General features: G+C 50.1%; 1 protein-coding gene across 1 annotated transcript in view; it reads right to left on the reverse strand.

Moving 5' to 3' along the window:
• Window positions 1-7,024: 7,024 nt before the first annotated feature.
• The window catches only part of LOC147117894 (uncharacterized), a 98,256-nt gene continuing 91,546 nt past the window's right edge, over window positions 7,025-13,734 (reverse strand). Inside the window, exon 2 of the mRNA XM_085989289.1 lies at window positions 7,025-7,366. The gene's annotated coding sequence lies outside the window, so the exon portion shown is untranslated. The remainder of the gene's footprint in view (window positions 7,367-13,734) is intronic.

The raw sequence follows: 13,734 nt of genomic DNA on the forward strand, positions 1-13,734 counted from the left end.
AATTGGCTACTGCGTTTCCTACATTACAACAGTGACTACACTTGAAATAAAACTTCATTGTCTGTAAAGCGCTTTGGGACGTCTGGTGGCCGTGAAAGGCGCTATAGAAATACAAGTTCTTTCTCTCTGGTTGGAGGAGCCATGAGGTGCGAGTTCCTTCCTTTGTGATCAAAAGATTTTCTGAGCGGTCGACCACAGCGCAGTGTTAACAGAATCCACAGAGATAGTTGATGGTTTAAACCATTCCAACATGGATACAGGGAGCACCCTGGAAGTGGAAAAATTACCTAAAGAAATCTTGGAAACCTTAGCTGATACAAATATTGGAGATGGAAAGAGACTCACAGAGGGTGGGAATCTCAAATGAGACAGAAAACTCTGGAACTGCCCAATAGATCAATGCTAGAACTCCTCCCTCCTCAGAAAAAAGTGACAATTACATCTGAATTTGACTCTACCCGCAGTTTTCCCAGTCTAATTTGTAAGTAATTGCAGTGGCCCGGATTTTCCGGGGCCTTTGACCGCGTGCACGGCCATAAGTGCCCCGCAAGTTCCGGGTGTCCGTGTGCGAAGCGTGTGCGCGAAAACCCGGAACTTGCGGTCTGTCAAGTTTCAGCTTGGACAGATCCGCCGCATCCCCGGGAAATGGACACTCGCGGGCAGAGAGTCGGGCTATTTGCCCAGCGAGTGCTCGTGAAACTCTTACACCCGGTACAAGCAGGCGCAGGGCCTTCTTTTACCAGCATAAGACTTTAAATAAATATTAAAACAATATTTTAAAATTAGTTAAACATAAAAAACCTTTAAAATTAGTTTGTGTTATTTTTGGCCCCTTTAAAACATTTACATTTATTTTTCATAAAATTAAATTTTTGTTTTAAATGTTTAATTTAATTGTAATTTAATTCATTTTGAACGTGTAATGATTTATTTTTATTTAACTGGGGGGTAATTGTGTTTTTTAGGCGATGCCTATTGTGCTCATGGGGATTCCGTACGTGAATGGAATCTCCATAAACATAATGGGGATCCCTCTTTCTGATTGGTTGGGCCGGCCCACGTGATCAGTGGGGCGCTTGCGAACCGCGCGCGCCCCGGGCTACGTGGACCTTTATGCAGGCATACACGCAGAGGCCCAGGAGCACGAGTCTCCGAACCTCCGGGACCATCAGGTAGGTTCGTACTTTTCTCGCGGTTCAGAGGCATTCGCCCGTGGGGAGCCTCCGAACGCAAATTCAGGGCCAATGTCTAGATTCCTTTTCAGCTGCCCATTGCCACGCATTGCTTCTACAGAACCGTTGATGATCAACTAACAATTAAGAGTGCCTCGCAGCGCTGAAATAAATGATCCACTGGGCATGTACTGACATTAATACATAAGAACATAAGAAATAGGAGCAGGAGTAGGCCAATCGGCCCCTCGAGCCTGCTCCGCCATTCAATAAGATCATGGCTGATCTGATCCTAACCGCCAATCCACTATCACAGAACCATCTCCTGAATCTAACAGAATTAGACACACGAAATAGGAGCAGGATCAGGCTACACGGCCCCTGGGCCCGCTCCGCTACCCACAGGGCCATGACCGATCCGAACCTAGACTCATGTCCAAATTCCTGGCCACTCCCCGTAACCTTTAATTCCCTTTACTTCTAGGAAACTGTCTATTTCTGTTTAGTTCTTCTCCCTCCTCAAGAAAGAAAATCCGCCAAGCCCCTCGTATTTTCCAAGTATTTTCTGCTTTGCAGGTCATTGATCTCCACAGTGAAGACTTAAGATTCTGAGGAGGCTTGACGGGGTAAATGCTGAGAGGATGTTTCCCCTCGTAGGGGAATCTATAACTAGGGGTCACAGTCTCAGGATAAGGGTTCGCCCATTTAAAACGGAGATGAGGAGGAATTTCTTCACTCAGAGGGCGGTGAATCTTTGGAATTCTCTTCCCCAGAGGCCTGTGGAGGCTCAGTCATTGAGTATATTCAAGGCTGAGATCGATAGATTTTTGAACTACAGGGGAATCGAGGGATATGGAGATCGGGCAGGAAAGTGGAGTTGAGGTCAATGGTCAGCCATGATCTTATTGAATGGTGGAGCAGGCTCGAGGGGCCGTGTGGCCGACTCCTGCTCCTCATTCTTGTGTTCTTGTGTTTATTATGCCTTCCTTCCTTGTGTGAACATGTTGTGTTATCCCCTCAATGTAACGTATATTTATGGCAAAAGTGAATAGTTACTGAAATTGTGGCCAAAAAAACCCACAGTTGTGATATGCAATCGAAATGATTAAAATTGCTTTATGACATCATTGTTGCTCTAGAATTACAAATGAAATATTGTTTCAGGTATTGTATCACAATGGACACGACAACATATCGCTAAGATTCTGCGTTCTGTTCTGCATCTGCCTCACTCGTTAGTTTACCAGTGTGGAAAATATCACGTGCTGTGCCAAATATGATGCTGCACCTTCTAAATAGAAACATTGCACCTCTCACCTGCGTATACGCGATAAATCCTGTGCTATAAGGAGAACTACAGCAGCCTAGTCAGACGTTAACAAATACACAGCTAGGCAGAAATAACACACGGGGAATATCAACGGCCCGGAATTTGCGGTTGGGGTGAGGGCGAACCAGCAGCGTTGGCCGTCATTCCGCCTCTGAAACTGACTGCATTTCGGAATTTGGCGCGTGCAGGAATCCTGAAGTCACGGTCTGTCATTCACTGCTCCGACACTGGCTGTGCTGTTCCCCGCCCCCCACACGGAGCCGGCAATCAGCGAAATCTCCTAAATTATTGAAACTGACAAAAACCTTGGCTCTTCCGCGGTAATACCACTGTTATATTCCCCATTAAAGGTTAGACCCTTTTGGAGTCGGTGTAACTGGGGCTTTATCAGCGTATTGACTGCTAGACACAGATTATGGCCCGGAAAAACTCATTTTAATTTTGTGCGGTGTCAAATTTGTCCATTATAATAAAAATTAAAATTTTGAAGAAACTTTTCAAAATAAAATGTTTTAAGTTTGTCCATCTTTATTCCAGGTTTGCCTCCCCCGCACCCCCCCCCCCACCCCCCACCACCGTGTGAGAGCCCCAATCTTTGTTTTGCTCTCTCGAACATTTTTAAAAAGTTAGAATCAAAGGAGCTTAACCACTTCCTGGTTTGCTGTCTGTGAGAATCCTGCACTGTGATTGGCTGCTTAGACAGCCTGTTGACGTCACAGCAGCTCGCGTTAGGGATTCCCCATTAACTTGCGCTGATTCCAGTTGCACGTCGGAAAAGCCGGACTTCTCGCCACAGAGAGATCGGGAGATCCCCGTGCGAAGCTTACTCCGGGGCCGACGGCGAACGCCTTCACTCGGCCGCTGACCGCGAATTCCGAGCCAATGTCTTTAAGTTCAACAAGGGTGAGTTTGAACTTAGAGCGATATCGGATCAGTCATCTGTTGTACATCTCTCCCGACTCCACATTACCCCCCTAAGTGTATGTTACTACAAACTATTTCCAGCCTAGGCTTCTGTTGGTAGCAATGTTGAAGTGGAGGAGTCACTAAACAGAGGGAAGTTATTTCTGTCAGCACATTAGGACACTACAAGAACGTAGAAACCATGTTCTGTGAGAAAGCAACCATTTCTAAACAGTCATCGCATTTTATTAAATATAAAGCTTCTTTGTAAATAACGACTTCTGATCATGTAAGCATTTAAAGTTATTTTAAGTGCATCACTGGATTTCAGCAAAACTCTAGTCTCCAGCATCGAAGCTTTGACCACGCTCGATCAGCTCCGATGGACGGGTCACATTGTCCGCATGCCCGATACGAGACTCCCAAAACAAGCGCTCTACTCGGAGCTCCGACACGGCAAGAGAGCCCCAGGTGGGCAGAGGAAATGCTTCAAGGACACCCTCAAAGCCTCCTTGAAAAAGTGCAACATCCCCACCGACACCTGGGAATCCCTGGCCCAAGACTGCACAAAGTGGAGGAGAAGCATCCGGGAAGGCGCCGAACACCTCGAGTCTCTTCGCCGGGAGCAAGTGGAAGCCAAGCACAGGCAGCGCAAGGAGCGCACGTCAACCCAAGCACCCCACCCACCGCCCCTTCAACCACCGTCTGCCCCACCTGTGACAGAGACTGTAGGTCCCGCATTGGACTCATCAGTCACTTGAGAACTCATTTTTAGTGTGGAAGCAAGTCACCCTCAGTTCCGTCTCTGAAAATGACAATGTTTGAAATCAAGCGCTGAAGGTCTCAATGGCAATGCCATAACAGCCTCTCTCAATCTGTAATCAATAACTGTTACCAGCATCATTTTCATTTTAGTGAATCCTTCAAATATATATCAGATATAAATCATCAATTGTAGAGCGCAAGATTCAATTTGTAATTTTGTCTTGTAAGATCAGATGATGTCCATAAAGCACTCACAGGCTTTCTTATATCATCTGAGCATCGCAATTGGATTGCAAGTATATTTATGGGTGGTTGGAAGGGCGAAATAAAGCAAGTGGTTGACTCAAGGGGTATGGTGACATTATAAACGGCAAGACTAAAGCCATAGGTCTAAAAATTGATAACGCAAAACACATTTTCCTTCTGAACTTGGCAGTGAATTTATGGGACGTCATTCTGTAAAAGGAGCCACTGAGGGTGAACCCCTCCCCCATTGATGAGCTCGTGCTCCAGCTGCATTGCGCACACGCGACCGATGAACAAGCTACATTCAATTTTGTCGAATAAAACATTAATCTGTTTTTAATTTCCAGCTTTCCAGAGCGCAGCTAAAAGAAAGACTTGCATTTCTATAGCGCCTTTCACGACCACCGGACGTCCCAAAGCGCTTTACAGCCAATGAAGTACTTTTTGAAGTGTAGTCACTGTTGTAATGTGGGAAACGCAGCAGCCAATTTGCGCACAGCAAGCTCCCACAAACAGCAATGTGATAATGACCAGATAATCTGCTTTTTAGTGATGTTGATTGAGGGATAAATATTGGCCCCAGGACACCAGGGAGAACTCCCCTGCTCTTCTTCGAAATAGTGCTGTGGGATCTTTTACATCCACCTGAGAGCAGACGGGACCTCGGTTTAACGTCTCATCTGAAAGGGATATAGATAGACTGAGTGAGTGGGTAGTAAAGGCGGTAGATGGAGTATAATGTAGGGAAATGTGAGGTTATTCACTTTGGTAGGAAGAATAGAAAAGCAGAATATATTTTAAATGGTGAGAAACTTTCCAATGTTGGTGTTCAGAGAGATTTGGGTGTCCTCGTGCAAGAAACACAGAAAGCTAGCATGCAGGTGCAGCAAGCAATAAGGAAGGCAAATGGCATGTTGGCTTTTATTGCAAGGGAGTTGAAGTAACAACGCTCCTCCTGCGCCCAGCCTAGACTTTCGCACTCGAGTCTCTGGAGTGGGACTTGAACCCACAACCTCCTTGACTCTAGAGGTGAGGGTGCTGCCCACTGAGCTACTGGCTGGCAAATGGGCTAATGCCTCTGCCAAAAATTCTGGAGGATTTCAGATGAAGAAATTAAGCATTTGTACATGAGTATACCGAGATATAATATCAGGGCCATAGAGAGTGCCTTTGTGCCTAAATACACCAAACGCTAACGAACGCTCGGAGTAGCTGCACTGCTTCCGTATTTCTGCATTATTGGGAAAATGTTCAATAATCATGCTGTAGACTAGTATGTGAATATCAACAAGTTCAGCAGGGGTGCACTAGCATAGTGGTTATGTTACTGGACTAGTAATCCAGAGACCTAGGCCTAGAAATTTGGTGGACTGCGGCACCAGTTAGCGCCCAAAAAGGGCACTTAGTGGTTTTAGCGCCACTGGCCACGCCTCCCGCGAAATTTAGCGGGGCGCTAATGGCGGCGTTAGCCTGTAGCGCTGTGCCGCCACCAATGATGTCATCGGTGAGCGCAGCGCCCCGCTACCGCCCCGATCGCAATATTTGGTCGCGCCCCCCCGCTGTAACGCCGGTCGCAATTTGCAACCAGTTCAGGGGGGCCTACCTGCGGCGGTAGTGGCGCTAATTAAAGGGGAGGTGCGGGGCGGCTATTTTTTTTGCTGGCTGCCTGCCAGCACCTCCTCGTGCCGCCATCCCCGGCCTCCTGAGCCCCCCCGGGCAGTGCCGGCTGTGTCCCAAGTGCCCGGCACTTCTCCTCGGTGCCGGGCTCTTTTGCCGGCACTCGCGATCGCCGATCGCGCTGGTGCAGGCCCCTCCCCTTTAAGAAGGGCAGGAAGGCCTGCAGTACCGCAGCGTGCCGTGCCGCAGCATGTGGCACTGCGGCACGTTGCACTGCGATATTCAGTTGCAGCGCCCCAAGAGGGATGCGGGGCACCTCAAGCAGCATCCCGCTTCCGTTTGGGGCGCTGAAACTGAATATCGGGCTGGCGCTCGTGGCTCCTTCCGGGGCGGGACTTCCGGTGCCCAGGCGAGACTGGCGCCCATCGAATTTTTAGCCCCTAGACTTAATGATCCAGAGACGTGAGTTTTAAATTCCACCACGGCAGCTGGGGAATTTAAATTCAGTTAATTAAGTAAATCTGGAATTTAAAAACAAAAGCTAGTGTCATAAAAACCCATCTGGTTCTAGGGAAGGAAACTGCTTACCCGGTCTGGCCGATCTGTGACTCCAGACCCACAGCAATGTGGTTGACTCTTAACTGCCCTCTGAAATGACCTAGTGAGACACTCAGTTCTAACAAACCGCTACAGCGCTGTGGGAGCACCTTCACCTCACGGACTGCAGCAGTTCAAGAAGGCGGTTCACCACCACCTTCTCAAGGGCAGTTAGGGATGGGCAATAAATGCTGGCCTTGCCAGCGACGCCCACGTCACAGCCTCAGTTTAAAATTTCGCTGTGTTTTTCCGGTCCAGGGGTTTTCCTTGTCTCGATAAACGGACGGAATCGGGTGCCAGTAAAAGCGACCTTTTAAGTCTTATTTTCTGGCCCGATAAGTGACTGGCCCGCTATCGTGTGTATTCATTAACATTCGGACAAATGCAACAGAGGGGAAATCAAGAACTTTTAATCAAAATATTATTTTGTTTAAATTAACAAGGGTGTGATTGTCTCAACTCATTATCCTTTTTTAATCATTGTTGGCTGCGTTTGGGAGATGCTCATTTTTTTCCACGGTGAGTTCTTGCTCTTCCATAGCTGTTGCCTTTGAAGTGCAGAATAGGAAATAATTGGCTGTCTTGTATCTACAACCTGTAAAGTTCCCAGAGCACAGTAAGATAGCTGGCAGAGTCTGTATTGTCAGCAAAAAAGTGCTTGTTCTCTTTTATCACATATCCCTGGTATTCTAGGTCTTGAAGATGAGACGCAATGAATTTTCAATTCCTAGTAGTCCTGTAAAATAAAGATAATTATATTGTAAAACCAACAGGGAATGAATACCTACAATGAATGGCTCCATTTTGATTCAGTTAACCTTATTAATTAGTTTCTACATGATAGCGCCTCCAGTCTGGGCCATTTGATTACAACAATGGCCAAGTCTCCATTCAGCCCAAACCTTTATTGAAGTTTTCAATCATTTTTAAAATGATTTTACTGTATTAAAAAGTAGAACTAATTCCTTTTCCTCAGGAATAATGGGAATCTCTATCACATTCCATAAAAGAATCATTTGGTCTCCTGTGACATTTTGCGGAGACAAAAATGAACAAAAAAATAGGGTCGAATACATATATGAGAAACAGTAGCAGGAGTCAGCCACACGGCCCCTCGAGCCCGCTCCGCCACACGGCCCCTCGAGCCCGCTCCGCCACACGGCCCCTCGAGCCCGCTCCGCCACACGGCCCCTCGAGCCCGCTCCGCCACACGGCCCCTCGAGCCTGCTCCGCCACACGGCCCCTCGAGCCTGCTCCGCCACACGGCCCCTCGAGCCCGCTCCGCCACACGGCACCTCGAGCCTGCTCCGCCACACGGCCCCTCGAGCCTGCTCCGCCACACGGCCCCTCGAGCCCGCTCCGCCACACGGCCCCTCGAGCCCGCTCCGCCACACGGCACCTCGAGCCTGCTCCGCCACACGGCCCCTCGAGCCCGCTCCGCCACACGGCCCCTCGAGCCTGCTCCGCCACACGGCACCTCGAGCCTGCTCCGCCACACGGCCCCTCGAGCCTGCTCCGCCACACGGCCCCTCGAGCCCGCTCCGCCACACGGCCCCTCGAGCCTGCTCCGCCACACGGCACCTCGAGCCTGCTCCGCCACACGGCCCCTCGAGCCTGCTCCGCCACACGACCCCTCGAGCCCGCTCCGCCACACAGCCCCTCGAGCCTGCTCCGCCACACGGCCCCTCGAGCCCGCTCCGCCACACGGCCCCTCGAGCCTGCTCCGCCACACGGCACCTCGAGCCTGCTCCGCCACACGGCCCCTCGAGCCTGCTCCGCCACACGACCCCTCGAGCCCGCTCCGCCACACAGCCCCTCGAGCCCGCTCCGCCACACGGCCCCTCGAGCCAGCTCCGCCACACGGCCCCTCGAGCCCGCTCCGCCACACGGCCCCTCGAGCCCGCTCCGCCACACGGCCCCTCGAGCCAGCTCCGCCACACGGCCCCTCGAGCCCGCTCCGCCACACGGCCCCTCGAGCCCGCTCCGCCACACGGCCCCTCGAGCCCGCTCCGCCACACGGCCCCTCGAGCCAGCTCCGCCACACGGCCCCTCGAGCCCGCTCCGCCACACGGCCCCTCGAGCCTGCTCCGCCACACGGCCCCTCGAGCCCGCTCCGCCACACGGCCCCTCGAGCCCGCTCCGCCACACGGCCCCTCGAGCCAGCTCCGCCACACGGCCCCTCGAGCCTGCTCCGCCACACGGCCCCTCGAGCCTGCTCCGCCACACGGCCCCTCGAGCCTGCTCCGCCACACGGCCCCTCGAGCCTGCTCTGCCATTCAATAAGATCATGGCTGAGCTTCGACCTCAACTCCACTTTCCCGCCCGATCCCCATATCCCTCGATTCCCCTAGAGTCCAAAAATCTATCGATCTCAGCCTTGAATATACTCAACGATTCAGCATCCACAGCCCTCTGGGGCAGAGAATTCCAAAGATTCACAACCCTCTGAGTGAAGAAATTCCTCCTCATCTCAGTCCTAAATGGCCGACCCCTTATCCTGAGACTGTGACCCCTGGTTCTAGACTCTCCAGCCAGGGGGGAACAGCCTTACATGTGTATTTCACTACATATGTACATATTTCCTGCTGGTCTATTGCTGATCTGCCTGCACTAGATTTTATGACAAATGGGGGAAATTGTCCTAATTTATATTCAATTTATGACCCTAGTAACCAATTTTGAAGGGAATCTTTTTTCTGTTGAGAAAATCAACTGAAATTGCTCTCAGACGTTAACAACAACAACAACTTGTATTTATATAGCGCCTTTAATGTAGGAGTATTATAAAAACTTTGACACGAGCCACAGAAGGAGCAATTAGGACAGGAGACCGAAAGCTTGGTCAATGAGGTCGGTTTTAAGGAGCGTTTTAAAGGAGGAGAGAGAGGCGGAGAGGTTTAGGGAGGGAATTCCAGAGCTCAGGGCCCAGGCAGCTGAAGGCACGGCCACTCCTAGTTAGTGACATGGTTAGCACAGATTAATGACTGGCATGAATCAGTCATTCATGAAAGAAAGACTTATGAAATAATACTGAGCGACCTGCGGGTGGCGCTGTCCAGGGAGAGTATAAATACTCGGGCACGGGCCCAGCTTGCGCAGAACATTCTTAACAGGAACTAGTGAAGGACACAACTAGACCTCCATGTTGTAAAACAGTTGATTAAAGCTTTGTTTAACGCTTAGACCAAGTGCCTAATAGTTTTCTTACATCAATGACATCAAGAGATATTTCAGTCGCATTATTCCCATGAACTAATCGCATCACTTGAGGCCAATGGGCAGTTGCCTCCATGGAAACATGGTTTTTGTGATTTTTGGGTCACGTTTTCTCTTCAGGGGAAGGGTGCGGGGATGGATTTATGCTCATGGGCTGCGTTTTACAGCACGATAGTCGCCGCCTTCGCCTGCCGTTAAACGGGGCGGTGACGGCCTCAAAATGGTGTCGGCCTCCTTACCGCCCCGCTAACGCCGGCGACGTGGCCGGCTCCATTTTGAAAGGGTCCTACTGCCGGGTGTCCAAAGCGCCCGCCTGCTTTTAATCTGGAAATCGGGGACCTGTGACGTAAATAGGACCCTGATTGCCATTTTAGGTCAGGACTGGCCGGACCCGAGACGGCGGGACCCAAGAGGCCGAAGTGTTGAATTCCTTTTGTGGAATTCTTGCTCCTTAGGGTCTCACCAATAGAATCCAGGCTGCTCTCTGCTGCCCACAGATCGCCGGTCAAATTTAAATGAGGCCGTGGCCTCCTTGCTGCCACAATGGGTGGCTAACCAGCGCCCTCTTGTGTCAGCCGTGGCTCAGTGGGCGGCTCCCTCGTCTCTGAGTCAGAAGGTTGTGGGTTCGAGTCCCACTCCAGGGACTTGAGCTCAAAATTCTAGGCTGACACTCCCAGTGCAGTGCTGAGGGATTGCTGCACTGTCGGAGGGGCAGTGCTGAGGGAGTGCTGCACTGTCGGAGGGGCAGTGCTGAGGGAGAGCCGCACTGTCGGAGGGGCAGTGCTGAGGGAGTGCTGCACTGTCGGAGGGGCAGTACTGAGGGAGTGCCGCACTGTCGGAGGGGCAGTGCTGAGGGAGCGCCGCACTGTCGGAGGGGCAGTACTGAGGGTGTGCTGCACTGTCGGAGGGGCAGTACTGAGGGAGTGCTGCACTGTTGGAGGTGCCGTCTTTCAGACGAAACATTAAACCGAGGCCCCGTCTGCTCTCTCAGGTGGATGTAAAAGATCCCACGGCCACTATTTCAAACAAGAGCAGGGGAGTTCTCCCGGTGTCCTGGGGCCAATATTTATCCCTCAATCAACATCACTAAAACAGATTATCTGGTCATTATCACATTGCTGTTTGTGGGAGCTTGCTGTGCGCAAATTGGCTGCTGCGTTTCCCACATTACAACAGTGACCACACTTAAAAAAAAAGTACTTAATTGGCTGTAAAGCGCGTTGGGACGTCCGGTGGTCATGAAAAGCGCTATAGAAATGCAAGCCTGTCTTTCTTTCTTTGTCATCCAAAGGTCAAAATCGATCCCAGTAAATTTACACAGCCTAAGATAGAAAACCCACAAAGCTGTACATTGAAGCCAGATGGACCAGTTTGTTCATACACTGAGAGTCAACGGTCTGATCCCAGGCCCGTTAGCCAGCATGGCTTGCCCCTTTCAGCTTCAGAACCAGCAGGAGAATTCCCCTTTAGGCTCACACTCCAACAGGGGGACAGGAGTGGCATCTCGTTTTATTTTTTTTATATTCGTTCACGGGATGTGGACATCGCTGGCAAGGCCCAAAATTTATTGCCCATCCTTAGTTGCCCTTGAGAAAGTGGTGATGAGCCGCCTTCTTGAACCGCTGCAGTCCGTGTGGTGTTCCTGGCGGGTTTTTAACAACTGAGTGTCTCGCTGGGCCATTTCAGAGGGCAGTTAAGAGTCAACCACATTGCTGTGGGTTTGGAACATAAGAACATAAGAAATAGGAGCAGGAGTAGGCCACTTGGTCCCTCGAGCTGGCTCCGCCATTCAATAAGATCATGGCTCAAAGCCACTTCCCTGCCCGCTCCCCCCTTCACTCCCTTATCTTGCAAAAATCTGTCTATCTCCACCTTAAATGTATTTAATGACCCAGCCTCCACAGCTCTCTGGGTATACTCCAACCCCTTTGCAATAAAGGCCAACATTCCATTTGCCTTTTTGATTACTAGCTGCAGCTGCATGCTAACATTTTGTGATTTGTGCACAAGGACCCCCAGGTCCCTCTGAACTGTAGCATTTTGTAATCCCTCGCCATTTAAATAATAATTTGCCTTTTATTTTTCCTGCCAAAGTGGATAACCTCGCACTTTCCCACATCATACTCCATCTGCCAAATGTTTGCCCACTCACTTAGCCTGTCTATATCCCTTTGCAGATTCTTTGAGTCCTCTGCACAACTTGCTTTCCCACCCATCTTTGTATCATCCGCAAACTTGGCTACATTACACTCGGTCCCTTCATCCAAGTCATTAATGTAGATTGTAAATAGTTGAGGCCCCAGCACCGATCCCTGTGGCACCCCACTAGTTACTGTTTGCCAACTGGAAAATGACCCATTTATCCCGACTCTCTGTTTTCTGTTAGTTAGCCAATCCTCTATCCATTACCCCCAACCCCGTGAGCTCTTATCTTGTGTCGTAACCTTTTATGTGGCACCTTATCGAATGCCTTCTGGAAATCCAAATACATGACAGCTACTGGTTCCCCTTTATCCACCCTGCTCGTTACATCCTCAAAGAACTCCAGCAAATTTGTCAAACATGATTTCCCTTTCATAAAACCATGCTGACTCTGCTTGACTACATTATGATTTTCCAAATGCCCTGCTACTGCTTCCTTAATGAAGGACTCCAGCATTTTCCCAACGACAGATGTTAGGCTAACTGGTCTATAGTTTCCTGCTTTCTGTCTCCCTCCTTTCTTAAATAGGGGCGTTATACTTGCGGTTTTCCAATCCGCTGGGACCGCTCCAGAGTCCAGGGAATTTTAGAGTCATAGAGTCATAGAGTAATACAGCACGGATAGAGGCCCTTCGGCCCATCGTGTCCGCGCCGGCCATCAAGCCCTGTCTAATCTAATCCCATATTCCAGCATTTGGCCCGTAGCCTTGTATGCTATGGCATTTCAAGTGCACATCCAAATGCTTCTTAAATGTTGTGAGGGTTTCTGCCTCCACAACCCTTTCAGGCAGTGAGTTCCAGACTCCAACCACCCTCTGGGTGAAAAAGTTCTTTCTCAAATCCCCTCTAAACCTCCCGCCCTTTACCTTGAATCTATGCCCCCTAGTTATTGACCCCTCTACTAAGGGAAAAAGCTCCTCAGCATCCATCCTATCTATGCCCCTCATAATTTTGTACACCTCAATCATGTCCCCCCTCAGCCTCCTCAGCTCCAAGGAAAACAAACCCAATCTGCCCAGTCTCTCTTCATAGCTGAAGCGCTCCAGCCCTGGTAACATCCTGGTGAACCTCCTCTGCACCCTCTCTAACGCGATCACATCCTTCCTGTAGTGTGGCGACCAGAACTGCACACAGTATTCCAGCTGTGGCCTAACCAGTGTTTTATACAGCTCCATCATAACCTCCTGGCTCTTATATTCAATGCCTCGGCTAATGAAGGCAAGTATCCCATATGCCTTTTTTACCACCTTATCCACCTGTTCCGCCGCCTTCAGGGATCTGTGTACTTGCACACCCAGATCCCTCTGACCCTCCGTCTTGCCTAGGGTCTTTCCATTCATTGTGTATTCCTTTGCCTTGTTAGTCCCCCCAAAGTGCATCACCTCGCACTTTTCCGGGTTAAATTCCATTTGCCACTGTTCCGCCCATCTGACCAACCCATCTATATCGTCCTGCAGACTGAGGCTACCCTCCTCGCTATTTACCACCCTACCAATTTTTGTATCATCCGCGAACTTACTGATCATACCCTTTACATTCATATCCAAGTCATTAATGTAGACCACAAACAGCAAGGGACCCAGCACCGATCCCTGTGGTACCCCACTGGCCACAGGCTTCCAGTCACAAAAACAACCTTCGACCATCACCCTCTGCCTTCTGCCACTAAGCCAGTTTTGTATCCAA

Source organism: Somniosus microcephalus, chromosome 5 (genome assembly GCF_052327205.1).
Source record: "Somniosus microcephalus isolate GS21.2 chromosome 5, FLI_Smic_1.0, whole genome shotgun sequence".
Lineage (NCBI taxonomy): Eukaryota > Metazoa > Chordata > Chondrichthyes > Squaliformes > Somniosidae > Somniosus > Somniosus microcephalus.